Raw genomic sequence first — 17,584 nt, 5'->3', positions numbered from 1 at the left:
TATATATATATATATATATATATATACACACACATACACACAAATATACAATTATATGAACAATGATGTGTAAATCCTAAAAGCAAGTATGAATATATATTAGCTTATAAATAAACATCACAATGAGAAAGACACATTACCTTAAGCTCTAGTGTGTTGAAGACAGTTGTCTCAATCTAATTTTTGTCTCCAATAGAACCACATAGCAGCATTCTGACTAGCCACTGCCGGATTACTGCTAGTGAGGCTGCTGCTGCTGTTACTTTCAACTTACACTAAGCTACAGAGAAGGAGTTGTACTGGAAGTGGTGAGAGGTGGAGGTGGGGGTGCAGTGAAGAAAAAGAAGTGTCTTTATTGGTTAACTAGGGCAAGAAAGCTGTTTGACTCAGACCATTGGAGCCATGTCTATGTCCCTCAGGTAAATAGCAGTCAGCCGAGTGGAGCCAGACAGATATGCTTGACCAATTAAGCTTACTATCTGCTTGCCCTATGTCAGCAAGCAAAAACTACACTGCTTGAATATGGCATCTGTTGTAGAGGGGGTAAGGAGGGGGTACTGAAGAATAGTTTATGCAGTTTAGGCAAAGACATTTAATGGAATGAGAGTGGTAGAGGAAAAGGAAAGGTGGTTAAGTACTGACCATTTCAATGGAAGAGTCTACCTACACCTTAATAGAAGAAAAAAAAAACAGGACAACCTGAGGACAATGGAAACAACTTAAAAACAAGCTCTTTGATTTATGTATAATTATGGTTTTTATATACACAGTAAACTTAATGATGAAATAAATGTTTTCTGACACATCAAAGGAAATTGGGATGATATAAATGTTACATGAAAACATTTATTCTCAAACAGGAAGAAAAAAAAATCACTAGCCTTCATTACTTATTCTAAAAATCTTTGTTGAACAAAATATTCTCTACTAATCAATTAGATAATTTCATTCTTATATGTAGGGGTAATTAATTTATCTGTATTACTTTTACTTATTCAATCAATCTTCCAGAATGTATAGGCCAACCCCAGTGGGATTTGTGTCATCAGAATAGATACTATAATTGATTTTCTAATAAAATATACTTTAAAACAGTCTTGGGAATGCATAGTTTCCCTATTTAATGTTGGAATTGTTATCAAGCTTTAGCAATGACCATTTTCCTATATCACTTTTATGTATATCTTATTCTACTACAGCTTAGATGATGGTATATTATACAAACAAAAGTAGCTAGAAGTTCATTTCTCATTAATTAATTTTATATTTAGATATCCATATTTAATAAAAGATACATCATTGAACCTCTATTTATGTCATTTTTCCATTTAGCAGATTACAACTTTATTCAAATCATCCTCTATTTTATTTCTCAGCAACAGTCTATTTTTGGTTTATACTATGATCCTAGAAAAAGCTCAGTCTCATTTCCTATTGATTTATTTATCAAGTCCTATGAATTAAAAATCAGTAGGTAATAAATATAAATTAAGAACTAAAATTAACAAATTGTTTATAGAAGTTGATGTTATCATAGAAAAAAAATCTATTAAAATGTGTTTTAACAGAAGCTTAGCTAGAGGGGGAGAGAGAGGGCAATCCACCCTGGGTGAAGTATTGATAGGGTGGCACTTTTGGATTGGTTGTATAAGCCAGTATAGGGTTTAGGGCCTCTGGAGGTGGGATGGCTAACTCAGGGGCTGCCCCTGGTGACACACATTCTAGCTACACCACTGTGTTTTAGAACTCACTACTGTATTTCCACAAATTTCATGTAGTTGCTAAGTCATTGTCAATTTTTGTCAGGTGTTATTCACTCAAAACTCCCAAAGTTAAAGGATGAACTGGAGTTGTTGAATGAGAAGTTTTAAAGAAACTATAAAAAGCTAGCTGCAAATGACAGAACACAGCTCCATGACTATGCAGTAGGGTAGGGGGCTTCTAATGTAAACAAACATAGAGAAAGTTAGCATGAAAGAAGAAACAAAGAATGTTGAAATAGCTGCTAAGTGGCTGCAGAGTAAACAAGTGGTCTTAAATCGACAATATTAGATATCATAGTTGAATGTTTCCTTCGGCTTCCTACTCTACTATTTAAAATGAAATTACTGGAAGGTATGGGTAGGTTGTTGGTGTCATAGCCCAAATCAACCCTGATCAAGCAGAACTATGATTAAAGACACTCCAACCATGACATCTTGTCTTTTGAGGAGTATATGACTACATTATCGAATGTATCTTGTTTTAGACAGTAGGATGTTATCTAAGGGAGATTTGGTTGATATTTCTAGCAGATCTAGCAATAATATAGAGACTAAAAGGGAAAGAAATATTCAGGTTTATTCAAATCAAAAACTGAGACAATAATTTACCCCCACACACAGATGAAAGACAAAGTTTTTACAAAAAATATACCTTTTTGTAAAAATATCATTTGCAAATTAAAACATCAAACCATTCCATGAATACATATATAGGCAGGTCAGAATTACAGGCAAATGTTGCCATAGAGATAGGTTAATGCTGTAAAATTCCACACCTAAAATTTAATGAATTTTACTAATCTCAAACGAAATACCAATGTTGGTAGGTAATTTGATGATCCATGCAAATTTAAAGCATCATTAAACAAGACAGCATCTATTGATTCAGCTGGTATAGAATTTCTATTTGTAATTGTAAGCAAATAGAAATCATCTTTTTATATCTGTGGGACTCCTTAATAATTTTCTAGTAAATGATTATTAGTGACAAATGATTGGCATAAATCTGGCAATATTGTGACCTGCCAGTAGTATTCGGGTTAAAAATATGTTACAGAATCAGCTACTTATACACACACACACATATTTATGTGTGCGCACCTTATTATCTTTCGCTTGTTTTCAGTCATCAGATTGTTGCCATGCTGGGGCACTGCCTTGAAGAATTTTAGAATGAATTTACCCCAATACTTTTTTTTAAGCCTGGTACTTATTCTATCAGCCCTTTTGCTGAATAGCTAAGTTATAAGGATGTAAACAAACCAACACTGTTTGTCAAGAAATGTGTGTGTGTGGAGGGGGACAAACACAGACACAAAGACATGCATGTATATATATATATATATATATATATACACAAGACAGGTTTCTTTCAGTTTCCATCTAACAAATCCACTCACACTTGTCCAAAGTGCCAAGCAGTGTGGAACTGAACCCAGAACCATGTGGCTGGGAAGCAAACTTCTTACCACTCAGCCACATTTGTGCCTATAAAATTATCTGTCAGAAGTGTGTGTATGTATATATACCTTTTACTTATTTCAGTCATTGGACTGTGGCCATGCTGGGGCATCATCTTGAATGGTTTAATCAAACAAATGAACCCCAGTACATTTTTTAAATTTGGAACTTTTCTATCGATCTCTTATGTTGAACTACTCAGTTACAAGGACATGGACAATCAACACTGGACAGACACAAGTATGCACACACACACACACACACATACATATATATGTGTTTAGATTTTTTTCTAAAACTAAGGGTAGAGTAAACAAAATATGAGAAAAGAATCAAAGGTGTTAGGAATAATTGTACACATACACACACATGCACAATACACACACACACATATGCTTAGAAAGTTCATTGAGAGAGGCACAAATCTCACAATTTCCAACCCCACACACTCCCTTATGAATTGAACATTCCTTATCTACACAGGAAATCATCAAAGTATATTTAAAATGAAGTGATAGCTGTAGTTAGTTGGTTATCAATTCCCAATTAATTATAGTTGGTAACTTATCAATTACTTATTTTGTCATAGAATCTCTTGTCACACAAAGAAATCAGTTATTACATTTCCTTATTGATATTAAAAGAAAGACACATTTAATACTTATGTTCTATTCAGCAAATGATATGTTTGGAAGCTTCTATAGAAATGAGGGGAAAATGTGTGTGTATGTATGTATGCACACACGTATGTGTGATCAGATATGACCATAACCTAGTAACTAGCTTTCAATTAAATCGCCTTTTGTGAGATTGTCTTCTAACATTCAATTATAAATGAACTTTGTAATTAATAATAATTACAAATTGTATTTATTGTTCCAGTATATTACACAGCAAACAGAACATTGTCTTTAGAATGATGAAAATGGGTAATGGAACTACCAATTTTAGCTAATTATATTAAATGTCAAAACACAAAAATAAATTAAATACCTGAAATTAGTTGTTGTTAAGATAACTTTTTAGACAATCAGCCTCATCTCAGGTGATGAAAGTTTTGAATACTTACATCTGTGTAACATTTCAGTCAATTTCATTTCTGATCTTCAGTCAGGTGTCATTTTCTAGGAAGGTACACATTTTTCTAACCCCTGATTGAAACAGTATAGATGTGAATATTAAAAAATTTCTCACTTCTAAAGATGTGATTAATAGTCAGGAAATTTTATAATTTTGTGAAAATATAATCCATTCACAAACTATACAAATAGTTAGTGACAATACAGATCTCTCCATGGGCAAGAAGTTAATCTATCACAGGTAAATTTTAAAAAACACAGCTTGGTACCAATAGCAGTGCCCATAACCTTTGCAGTCCCTTCCAAGGCTGGTGAGATTGATGTTGTTAATGTTCCACTTAAACTGTTGTAGGTCAACTCTTGCAGAAAAGACATGAGCAAGAAGGAGATTCCAGAAGGCCAATGTTCTGAGAAGGAAGGATTGAGAACAGTAGTTAGAGCAGGGATGTGGAGGAGGTTTAGAAACAACAAGGATGATGAGAGGTGGAGAGATAAATGAACTGGGGGAGGGGGGGGTCAACAGGATTCTCAGAACATACTTTATACTTCTTTATTCTTTTACTGGTTTCAGCCATTGTAGCATGGTCATGCTGGGGTTCCACTTTCAAGAGTTTTTAGTTGATCACATAAACTCTGTACTTTATTTTATTGATCTATATGTATCAAGTGGTTAAGCTACCTTTTTGACACAACCTTTAAAATGAGACACATGTGTATACACATATATCATACAATCTACTTCTTCAGTTTCTTAGTTTTTGTCTGCTAAATTCCACTCAGAAGGTGCAAATCAATCCAAAGTCTATAACAGAAGACACTTGCCCAAAGTATCATACAGTGGGATTACAGCCAAATCTATGGTGAACTTCTTAACCACAGAGCCATACCTGCACCTATTATTACTAATGATTATACCATGATTATTAAATATATAAAACCTCCATATATATATATCATTAGTCTCCAAAATATTCTTGGAGGGTGGCCATAGAATGTCAAGCAAAATATCTGTGGTATTTGGTTGCATCCCTTTCAAATTCCACCTGGTCCACCTCACCTTTCGGAAGTTGATAAAATAAATTACCTGTAAATAAAAATAAACAGTTGGGGTTGATATAATCAACTAGACCCTACAGAGTGGTGCCCCAGCATGGGCCCTGTCCAACCATCAAAAGCAATAAAAGAATTATTACAGCTTAAATACAATGAGATGTTGCTAAGATGGAACTTTTAATAAATCCTTTAAAAACAAACATTGTGGAACATGTTAAAGCTGTTTCCATCTGCTGCTGCCAGTTAGATTAGATAGTTCACATGAGAACCAATTAAGTTTCTTAATCATTCTACATAGCAACTAATTATCACCAGGTCTACCTGCATGAGCCAATCAAGGTGTCAAGTTGCTGATTAGAAAGTGTTAAGGATTTAACTTTAATTGGAGTACGCAGACAGTTATATATTGCATACATGCACATGTACACATATACACAGGATATATCTGCCACGATACATCATGTTTAATTATATAACAGTTGGTTATGTTTGCAGATATTGCCTTCACAGCCTGTTAGAATAGAGCCCTGTCAATTTAGAAAGTGATGATTGCCTACAATTAAAATTTAATGTAAGTTGTTGTCTAATAGCTTATGACAAAAGATTATTAATGTGTTAAGATTGAACCTGAAACCACATGATTGCAAAACTACATAGCCATGCCTGCACTTAAATATAAACTGTGTTGTAATAGATTATGACAAGCAAAAGAGATCAATGATGTAATAAACCTGAATATTTAACTAGTAAATAGTATAACATTATTTATGTTAATGTCAAAATGTTCTTTCTAAGATAGTGCACTAAGCTTGTTAAAGGGGCTCTAAAACTGGTGGGGATTTTTTCCTATGAATAATAAGAAAACTGACAATGTATTAACATTATAGATTCTAAAGTGAAGAATGTGCAGCTATTACATAAAGCTGCTTCTTCTTGAAAACTTTTTACTTGCCTTTTTCAAAATATTCTAATGCTTAACCTTTACAACAGGTTAAAATGACACCAAGATGTTTTAAAACTGAAATATGAGCCCCCTTTCTGTCGACTGTAGTTGAGTGTGAAGTATAAATATGTACAGTCATGAAATGAAGCAAATATGAAGCTTTATTGTTATAGAACTGCAAAACCACTTTGCAACAAAACTTGACATGCTGTTAGTTCTTTTGTGTCATGAAATACAAACTTACCACTTCTGGTAGTTAAACAAGTTTGTGCTGTTATTTGTAAGGTGGGAAAAGAATAGATGGTTGGACACATAATAAAAAGGTTTTCTCACCAAACTACAACAGCCACCTTTTTCAAACAGAACTATTTAGACAGAACAAATTTTTAATGCTTATAATAAAATAAGTGGACGGAAACTTTAGAATTAGAACATATTTAAGGAAGACCATTAAGATTTTATTTCATAGTGAAAGGGAGAAACATTTTTTTCTTGTAACGTTTCACTGTATATATTGTAACAACCTAACTCAGTCCGGTGTTACTTCAGATTGGTATTAGCTACCAGTATGGTCCATACCATCTTTAATTTAACAGAACCACCTGTTGGCTACAGTTATCATGTTTCCAGTTTTTTTTTTTCTCACCTTTTACCAAGAGAACATAGGTTTGAATCAAACATTTACATGATTTCATGGAACAGATGAAATAATAATTTCACACCCGTTTCACCACCAACCAATTTTTACTACAAATAACACATGACTGTTTTTGTTTTTGCAAATTTAAACTTGTGTAACAATACTTTTCTTAGTTTATTTTTATAAGGGAAGTTGGTTGGATGATTTTGGATTATGTTATCCACCCCTAAAGAAATGAAAACTAAAATGACTATAATATCATTTGAACTCTGAATATTGATACATTAAATGATGTAACATATAATGCATGTCTAGCTCTCTCTCTCTCTCTGCTCTGAACCATTCTAGCCTTCAATCAACTCCACCTTAAATAATTAAAATAAATTCCTTCCTGGTTTTGGTTAATTTGTTTTCTAAAAACCTTTATTGCAAAGTGTGGCCTGAACAGTTAAGAGCATCCTTTATGGGACAAATATAAGAGACTGATCTGTTAAGCTATTAAGATATCTATTGTTTCTCTATTTCCTGGAAATGTGAAAATAGGAAGAAATAGTTTGTTTAGATAACAAAAATACAGAAACTTAATATAAGGAAACAGCTCTTAACTGTTATTAACTAATAAAGAAACAAATTTCATATTTATACACTGATAAGATCCTAACACCTTTTTGCCAACCATCTCTAATTACTGCAGATTTCTCACAATAAACTGTTTTTTTTTTTTAACATAACTATAAATTGTTAGAAACTAAATTTCTATGGTTTCTTTTATTATATGCTACATTAAATGTAGATAAAATTATCAGAAGCTGGGATGGGGTGGTATTTTTCACTTTTTTCTTCTCCTAATCACCTATGTTTAAAAACTTTTCTTAGTTGTAACCCACAACAAAGTAAAATGCAAAGGTTTATTTATTATCCAAAAAAATAACCATCAGAAAGAGAACTGCAGCATTTCAATAAGTGTTTATTTCTCTATAATATTTGAAAAACTACAAATATATATATTTAATGGCTATCCTATTCCAATCCCGCTTTATTCCCTCACCAACACTGACAGAATATTGCTATCTGTGTTGAGGCAAGTTGCAGCAACAGCAATGCCAGTGCTACCAATTATTACAGCCTAGAATTGTTGCATTGATTTTTATCTGAAGACCATGGTACCACCTCCCATGCTGCTGTATTCTTTCATTTTTCTTTACTTGTAAAGTAAATGAAAATTTAGGATGAGCTTGTTTAAATAATATCCAATATCCCCCAAACTCAGTGATACAGTATAATTCCCAGTAGGCTTAATACATCTTAAGAAAGCTCTTTGTAAAAACTGTTTACATTTCTGTCTATTGATTAAAACACAAGATAACTTAACAAGATATACAGGTTGTTTCAATAGATAGTATAAATAATACCTGAGTTACAGTTAGTTTTATAGAATAAAGAGAATGCACTCTCATTTCAAAATGTAAAACATTAAAAAAAATACTTATCTTCATTTTTCTTAAATGTGATATATTTCTTTGAAATCTGCTATCAATAATTATGAACAAGTGATTTCACTAAAGATACCCTACCTTTTCCAAATTCTATATACAATTCAGTATTTCTTGTTTAAAGAAATATATATGTAAGCTGATATCTCTTATATCAGTTTTCAAAGTAAAATGCAAAAAGGAAACCTGTTGCTGCCTTATTGCAGAATAGATGCATGTGTAGAAACATATTTTTACTTTTAAAATGTTTTCTGTCTACTCTTTGTATAACATGCATTTTAATTCAATTTCCCTTCCTATTCTTCAAGCATATATACATATACACACACACACACACACATATATATATATATATATATATTAATTGCTTACATATAGTTTTACAACTTGTGATATTATATCACTGCTATTACAGCTTCTATTTAAAACACTACAATTTATTTTTTATGGCTTTAGGTTTTAAAGTAGCTACTGTTAAAAGACTTGGTAGATCTGACTCAGACAACACTAGATTAACCAAATCTGAACGTGTATTTAAAAAAAATAACAATAAATTGCCTAAGTAACTTTGAATTTTCAAATTAAAATTATAGTTTTTTCTATTTTCAATAAGGCCTAGTGAATTCCATTTTTCTAAAAAAAAAAAAATATCTTTCTTTCCTTCCAACTTTATTTCTCAGCACATCTATATAAATTTTAATAAGTTATTAGCAAGAGAATAAAAATAAGCTCCTTTTGAAGAGTTTGTATGATATAGCTTTCAGACATTCCTTAGTACAGCTACATTTTTCTGTTGAGAATCTCCCATACCAATGCATCCTTATACTCCCTGCATTTCTGGCTGTTTAAGCATGCAATAGAGCCAAGGGAAGTAAGAAATCAATATATTTCATTGAAGATTACCTTTAAATGGGCTTGTGTCCATTCTAGGAAGACCTATTGAAATAGCAATGAATGAATGGGGGAGACTGTAATTTAGAGAGAGAAAAAAAAAATGAGAAGCTACAAGCTAGAAGCAAGGGGCTGAGGTGGAGTATACGTTTCTAAATAGCTACATCTCTGTTCAGGTTATATTGATAAAAGGAGAAAATGAAAAAAAAAAAAAAAAAAAAAAGAATTATAAGGTTCTTGGGAACTGGGGGGGTCAGTTAGCTTTCTGTCGAGCCAGGAAACAAAAGTATGCTGAATCATTACAAATCTCCTTAAGAGAGGGGACAAGTCAGCTTATTATTATTAACAATTGTATGAGATTTAACACTGTGTAATGCAACAACAAACTTCCAACTAATTTCACATTTCCTCGCGCATCATGGATTGTCTGAGGGGACCGACAAAACCATTATCATCCACTTTATGCTGTAGAATAACTGAGAACTGCAGACAGACTGACTGCCTCAAGTGCTAGATCGATGGCAGAAAGATATCATATTGCCTTTTCAATCCTAATATTTATTCATATTCTGAGAGAGAGAAGGAGAGTTTACTTGATTTGCTGCAGTATAATATTCCAATATATAACTTTTACAAAGCTGAAATAAATGTATGCACACACATACCTAAATGTGTGTGTATGCACGTGGATCTGTAGATATAAGTATATATGAATATGTGTATGCGTGTAGATAGAGAGAGAGGGGAGGCGAAAGTAAAGTGGGTGCTATAGGAACAAATAAATTCATAAAGATATTTTGTGTTGCTTTAGAAATTCCTTAATACCTATGCTAGAATGACAGCTAGGTTCAATAAAAACTGAATATTCATCAATATACATACCAATATGCAACAAATATGCACCATTTCATGTAACCTGGCAAATGTAGATATTAACTTTGCATACAGGAATGTGTGTGTGTGTGTGTGTGATATCTGTATATTTGTGCTCTCTATTTTGTTTTAGCTATAACTACTAGGGCCATGCTGGAACTTATATAAAGTAGAAAATAATGATTTTGTTTGACTGAGACAATCTGTAGTGAAAGGAAATGTGAAATCAATTCTAAGTTTTCTGTTGTAGTACAATATAGAATATATATATGCTATAGTTCTAACAATAGAAAATCCTAGCTTTTATGGTTCTGAATTTGAATTGCACGTCTTTCTGGTTTGTTAGAGACAGTGTCAACTGATCCCCTAACAAAGGATTAGCATTGTAGCTAACATACATACATACACACATATACATCCACACATAGTAGATTATTATATTATATACATCAATGTGTATGATGTAAGTCCTTTCACTGCATTAATTTGTAAACTGTTCATTATCAACCTTTTCTATGCCCTGCACTCTTAGGAAATATTAAATTTTCACACACCCCCAACAAGAGTAATATCACATTTGATGATGAAAAAGTCAATTTTTTAATAACTAATTTATTGTTTTTATTGAACAAAATGCAGTACTGTGGAATCACAAAGTTGTTAACATGCTTAATACAAGAGTTATTCTAAGAGTTTAGTAAATAATTTTATTCTGAAAAGCGATTTTGATCAAGTATTTTGTCACACCTCCTGAAATACCATCTTGCACCCCACAGGAGATGCAGACACACCAGGCTGAAAACCCCTGCTTACTGCTATTACTAAACAAATAAATGCTAGGTTGTTTTTTTTGTTTTTTTGCTTTTCAGTTAAATCCTGTTAACTGAAAATAAATTCACCTGGTTCTTTCTGTATTGGGTGATTTAGCATTATCTTGAATGCATCTGAAGCGATTTGTATTTGTATGCTTTACTGTTTCATTAATATATTTATTCTTAATAATTGATCTTGATCTATTGGATCTTGTACAGATATTGATTAATAACCTGTGAGTGTGGTTCAGTGTATCACCTCAAATGTTACACTAGTCTTTCTCCTCATCACAAACACTGCATTATCTCCGATAAGATATTAATTTTATATTTACTTACACACAGATTCTTGTATGCAATTAATAAAAAATACTTTATACATTGAATTTCTGCATATAGCTTGTATTATGCAATACAATGAGCAAATAAAAGGAAAAAAAAAGGATTCTATATCATATATATATATATATTGAGCATTTTCCCAATCAAGCAGTTATTCTATCTAAATTAATGCTTAGATTGAGCAGAGCAGTCAGTTGTTAACTCTAGGTCAGCTCAAATTGAACAGATTTATGGTCCAGAAGTTCCAGCTGCGAGTACTTAAGTCTTTTCCCTAGTTGCTCCCAGGAGTACAGTATATAGTAGACACTTGTTTGTTAAGACGGCACAGATGTGATTTGAGGGAGATTTAGCTGCTATTTCTAGCAAGTTGGGCAACGAAGTTAGATGCACCTTCGTTGGCCTGTATTGTAGTCGATATTTGGTGTTAGGAATTATAATTGACAAAGAAAGTTTAAATAACAAGGAGGTCCTCTCGTTGAGCACATTAAAAAAATTCTTTTTAGTCACTGCATGCTTTTATCTGCCTGATATAATAACCATGCTAAAAGAGTCTCAACTATATACAAGTTACTCTATCAAAGAGGAATGGAAAAGTATTGTTTCATTAACATTTGGAATATGATTATTGGTGGAGGGGGATGGTGCTCAATTCCAACAGGTTTCGATACACTCACGTAGGTTTTGTATAGAGAATGTGAATTCTGTTGAATTTAAGGTTACTTTAAATTTTCAAGTTAGTACAGCGGTTATTATACATTTAACTGTAGTTTTATATTTTCGGCGGGGATTATAAGCAAGTGATATATCAATCAATAAAAAAAAAGATCGACTTACATCTCAAATTAACTGAAAATTTTATATCTTGAATTCCATTACTAATTTCAAAATATTAATTCTAGCTATCGAAGAAGACAATACAAATATCTCCCCCCCCCCCCCCACCTCTATCCTTCTCCCTTTTCTATCGGAAACAAGAATCAGTGAGAACAGTGAAACAGTGAATTGGTTTTGACGAACTTCTCAGGTAGCTTGAACGGAACCCTTTAAGAGAATTAACATTATAAAGTTTGTTGTGGGTGAGCAATGAAATCTATCTGCTCAGTGGGATAGTTTCATTGCACTAGGAAGATTATGCTAGATTAAGCTAAAAGTGCGCTTGCGATGGCCTGTCAAAATGACACTATTTAATGAATCGAACTTGGTGATCGAATATTGTGCTAGATTCAGCTGTTACCGGCATTTCCTTGATTAATGGTATGATACTGATGTGGGGGAAACTTTATAGATAGAAGCTGAACGAACTTATAAAAAAAGTAGTAAAGTCAATTTATTGACATACATGCCACTAGCAATTAGATTCACCCTAGACAAATTGCATTATCATTACTTTTCTCATCCTGACTAACACTCCCTGATTGAAAAACATTATACAAAACAGGATTAGTGCTAAGGGTATCATGTATTATATAAAGTAGATCCAGGAAACAGTATTTATTAGATTTAATATAATAGTCTCCTTCGAAAAACGATCCAAATTAAATTGTCTCAGGTTTTACGCATATTAACTCATCTGTTTGCGCACGTTTTCACTAAATAATGCTTGTTATTGACAGAAATTCCCAATCTTTATGATGTAGAGGCGGCCTTTCTCTTTCATTCACTCTCTCTATCTCACATACGCACGCGCGCACAGTTGACTGCACTTAAAATATTTCAGGCCTCTCAAGAATCACTTCAGGAATGATAATACAAAAATACAAGTAAATATTGCATGTATGGGAAAAAAAGAAAAAGAAAATTGTCACAACTGCGCTTTGATGTCTCTCTAGCTTCCTTCTTCTTTTTGCCTGTATGTAGCACAGAGAGAACGTTTGGCTATCCTAGGATTTTTGTTGGTGTTTTTAAAGTTCAGAAACTCCACAACTATTCGAGACATTTACGAACAGAGAAAATATAACCCGAAAAGTTTCTTAAAGTAAACAAAATGCGTATCAGTCGTCTTCGATTGGGTTAATGACTAACCAAAGGTAAACACTAATCAAATAATAAAGGGTAACCCAACCCGACTAGAACAGACAGTGATATTCTTACTGCTTTTCTGTTGTTTTATTTTTTTTTACAGAAATATTGTTTCATTCTGTTTTAATGTTTATAATACAAGTAACATTAGTAACAGCTCAGCGATGATATCTATAGATAATTGCCACTTAGTTATGAGCATAGCTATTTTTCTATCAATCTCTCTCTCTCTGTAGTTATTTAAACCATTATCTTTTAGTTGTCTTTTTTTTTAGATAAACATTTCCAGAGCATGATTTTGAAACAATTGTTTTTATCCTTTTTACAATTGCATATCAGTCACGCACATGTATTATATATATATATATATATATATATATACACACACACACAGATATATATATATATATACACACACGCACACAGATATATATATATATATATAATGCGTGTGCGTGTATATAAACACGCTCGTGCACGCACACAATGCCATCATTGATATATTAAAAACAATGTAGCTAAGATCAAAGAATAAAAATATTGGTTTTTATATATAAGAAATATTAAAATAAAAATTCATCACAATATTAGATATTTTCCAAAGATCTGTTATTTCACATCTACTTTAGTTATTAGATATCCTAGATAAAGCTTTAAAGCGTTGACTTTTTTTTCTACTTCGGGATCTTTCTTATAAAAAGAAAGACCAGTTGAAGAAACCGATTGAATGGATGTAGATAACTGAGAAACATCAATAATTTGATTTACTGTGAGTAAATAGCCATGGGAACCGATCTTAGGATCCAACACATGTTCCGTTTAGTTATCGCCAAATGCTTAACCACTTTAAAACATTGATTTGTTGTCGGCCTTTTACATTTTTCATATTTTGTTATATTATTTTATAATATTTATCCCATAACGACTGTGCGTCGAAATTATAAATATAAATTTCAGTATAGTCTGATTAAATAATCAAAAGTGGGCGTGGAAGGTGTTAAGTTTTTCAAAACATATTAACGAGATAAATAGAGCGTGTGTTTAAAGGAAGGGACGATTTCGCGAACTGGACTGAAAAGAGAAAGTGATTTAATATAAGCAAGGTGACGTATTAAGTAAAACTCTGGTTACCTGAATGGACTTGAATCCAAAACATTCTAAGCCTTGTAAAAATTATTGAAATTTAGCAACAATTCCTTTCCTTCGTTTGGAAATAACAATAATATCAATAAATAATAATGCTAAAAATAAAAAAATGATTAGTCTTATTATAAGTCCGTTTGAGAATCGGGTTTATTCAGCCAAAGATTTGACAGGTTTCTATACATGTTAATACACATGTACAGATAGACAACGATTCCCTATAGCAACTCAGTATTGGTCCTGTGTTATGTGTGTAGAGAATCTCTTAAACTGGTTAATAGTAGTTTCTGCGGCCAGAGAAGAAAACGTAGTAAATCTGACAGAAATTATAACAATACTGTTACAAGCAAATTCAATAATCCGTATCCTAGAAGTTCTGTTGTTTTTGTTTATGTGTGGACCATATTTCTTTATAAATTCTATAACTCTTACCACTGACGTCTTCAGTGGACGACCCGTTCTCGTTCTTCGCTATTGTATCGAATGAGCTTCGAGGAAATCCGTTGCAAATTTCTATGGAGGAGAAGGAGGAGGAGGAAACCAATGATAAAGTGCGCGCAAGAAAATGTGCGTGCGTGTGTGTGTATGTGTGTGTGTGCGCGTATGTGTCTTAGAGTGTGTGCTTGTGTACACTTTTTTTTTCTTTTCTTTCCCACCTCCTCTGTCACTCTCCCTCTCGCTCTCTCATATAAAAAGAAAGACGAAGACCATGTCCATGTGTTTCTTTCTCCCTTACCCTACTTCGCTTATTTGATCGGCACTAACTAATGATAGCAGTAAGCTATCTTTCTGAATCTCTCTATAAACAGGCTCCGCTGTGTCTCTTTGATAAAAAAGAAAAAGAAAAAGAAAGGAATAGAAAAAAATAAAGATAAACGTAAACTAGTTTAACGGGCAAAAGGTACAGTAGAGACATTCAGGATTAGTGGGTGTGGTAATAGTAGCAGTAATAACTGTAGTTATTAAACAATTGTTTGAGATGGTGTGAACAAAGGTCTGTAAACATTAGCAACCTTCTTAATTGCATGTGTTTATATTATTATATATGTATAATGCTATTGCAATCAAATAAGTGTGCTTTTTGCACGCACGCTCGCTTGCACATAAACACATATGTGTATTTAATCTATAAGTGATATACCAGTTTCCTTAATTTGATACACACTGACTTATGAGTGTGTGTGTAGTAAAAGTGAGCTTATATATTCGAGTTGATAGATGGTGCGTTATTTTGTACACATGTTTAACCTACTTTTAACAGTTCATGTGTATTATTGTGTATTCAACCATCATATATTTTAATAGATATCATCATATTTTTTAATGCTTTCAAACTCGGGACCCCAAATCTCGTATATTGTAAGATTTTGCTTGCTATGAAAATACATTTCTTAAATTAATGTCAAAAGCCTTTTTTTTTTTTGCTTAACCACCCAATATTTACATATAATAAAATATTTCGTCTTGTAACTGAATGAAAGGATTTATGATTCCACGTTTGATCGTTCTGTTGTTTCTTGGAATTTCTAAAGTTATGGAAAGAGAGACAAAGTAATGTTGTTGCTGCATAGAGAAGAAGAAAAAAATTTAATGTTTAATATAGCAGAGATTCTCTCTCTCTTTGTTTTCCCCCTCTCTCTCTCTCTCTATCTTTCTGTCATCAACGAAGTTGCATTTAATAAAGTATATGAAACAATGAAAGTGGTCAACCTCACAGCAGTGGTTCCCAAGAAATGAGCCACAAGTCACTGATGTTTGCTGTGAGATGAAGATGGGAAAGAAAATAAGATATTAAAATTACAAATTTGAAAAATATGAACTGAAATTCTAAAGATAAAGTCTTGATAATTATCCTTTGTTTATTGAGTAAAGGAGGAATTAATAATTTTCTGTAGTTTGCACTTGTGCCGGTGGCACGTGAAAAGATATTCGAGTGAGGTCGTTGTCAGTGCCGCTGGACTGGCTCCTGTGCATGTGGCAGGTAAAAAACACCATTTTGAGCGTGGCTGTTACCAGTACCACCTGACTGGCCCTTGTGCTGGTGGCTCGTAAAAGCACCCACTACACTCTTGGAGTCGTTGGCGTTAGGAAGGGCATCCAGCTGTAGAAATCCTGCCAGATCAGATTCGAGCCTGGTGCAGCCATCTGGTTCGCCAATCCTCAGTCAAATCGTCCGACCCATGCTAGCATGGAAAACGATGATGATGATGATACAGGTTAAAACAGAGATTCTCAATCTTTTTAACTTTGTGATGCATTGTAGATGAAACAAAAAATTAGTGGTGTAGTTTGTATGAAAAGATGAAAACTATGGTGGAAAATTTAAAGTGCAGGAAGGAACCTATTAGATCCCTTTCCTGCCTGTTTATTATAGTCCTTCAGGCCATAACAGAGCTGTTTATGACCTGCTGTCCATAGATAGTCCTGTATACTGCTGGCCTAATTCTTACAGCTAAACCTGTGGAAGATTTAGTAAAAACATTCCAGACCTGGAAGCAAAATCTATAATTGAGAAACCTCAAAGTAAACTTAAAGCTTAAAGTTTTAGTGTTTAGGAGAAAGAGACTGGACTTTGCTACCATCACAGAAAAGGCTATGCTCAATATGCAGTAAATTTAGAAAGAAATAACATAGAGTTCTCTGTATAAATTATGGATGTGCAGAAAGTGTTATGGAATTGCAGACAGTCTGACAAAGAAAGTAGATTTCATATGTGGCAGAAGCATACTAGGAATAGTTAATAGCTTTTGTTACTTAGGTTACTCTCAGGTTGTTAATTAGTAGTGGAGGTAGGTGTATGAAAAACATAACAGCCAGAGTAAGAACAGGATGGAGAAAGTTCAGGAAGTTATTATGTCTACTGACATCAAAGGGCTTCTCCCTTAAAATGAAAGGCAGATTATATGATGTTTTTGTATGAACTGCAATGTTGCATGATAGTGAGATATGGGCCTTGAATGCAGAAGATTTTCAAAGACTAGGAAGAAATGAAGCAAATATGCTCTGCCGGATGTGTAATGTGTATAAACAACAGAATGTAAATGAGCCAAGAAAACAAAAAAAAAAAAAAAA

The 17,584-nt window shown here is 33.0% G+C and overlaps 2 protein-coding genes across 5 annotated transcripts in view; one reads left to right on the top strand and one right to left on the bottom strand.

The window, feature by feature from the left end:
• LOC106883081 (BTB/POZ domain-containing protein 17) overlaps positions 1 to 15,080 on the bottom strand; it is a 17,889-nt gene extending 2,809 nt beyond the window's left edge. Inside the window, exons 1-2 of one of the 4 annotated variants that reach the window (XM_014933967.2) lie at positions 14,501 to 15,080; positions 4,294 to 4,375 (exon numbers count right to left, since the gene is read on the bottom strand). The gene's annotated coding sequence lies outside the window, so the exon portion shown is untranslated. The other 3 variants (XM_014933965.2, XM_052968209.1, XM_014933966.2) reach the window with 3 other exon arrangements.
• Positions 1 to 17,584, top strand: part of LOC106883080 (uncharacterized) — a 441,666-nt gene that overhangs the window by 323,568 nt on the left and 100,514 nt on the right. The window lies entirely within an intron of this gene.

Source organism: Octopus bimaculoides, chromosome 5 (assembly GCF_001194135.2).
Source record: "Octopus bimaculoides isolate UCB-OBI-ISO-001 chromosome 5, ASM119413v2, whole genome shotgun sequence".
Lineage (NCBI taxonomy): Eukaryota > Metazoa > Mollusca > Cephalopoda > Octopoda > Octopodidae > Octopus > Octopus bimaculoides.
This window is presented reverse-complemented; position numbering and strand designations above follow the sequence as displayed.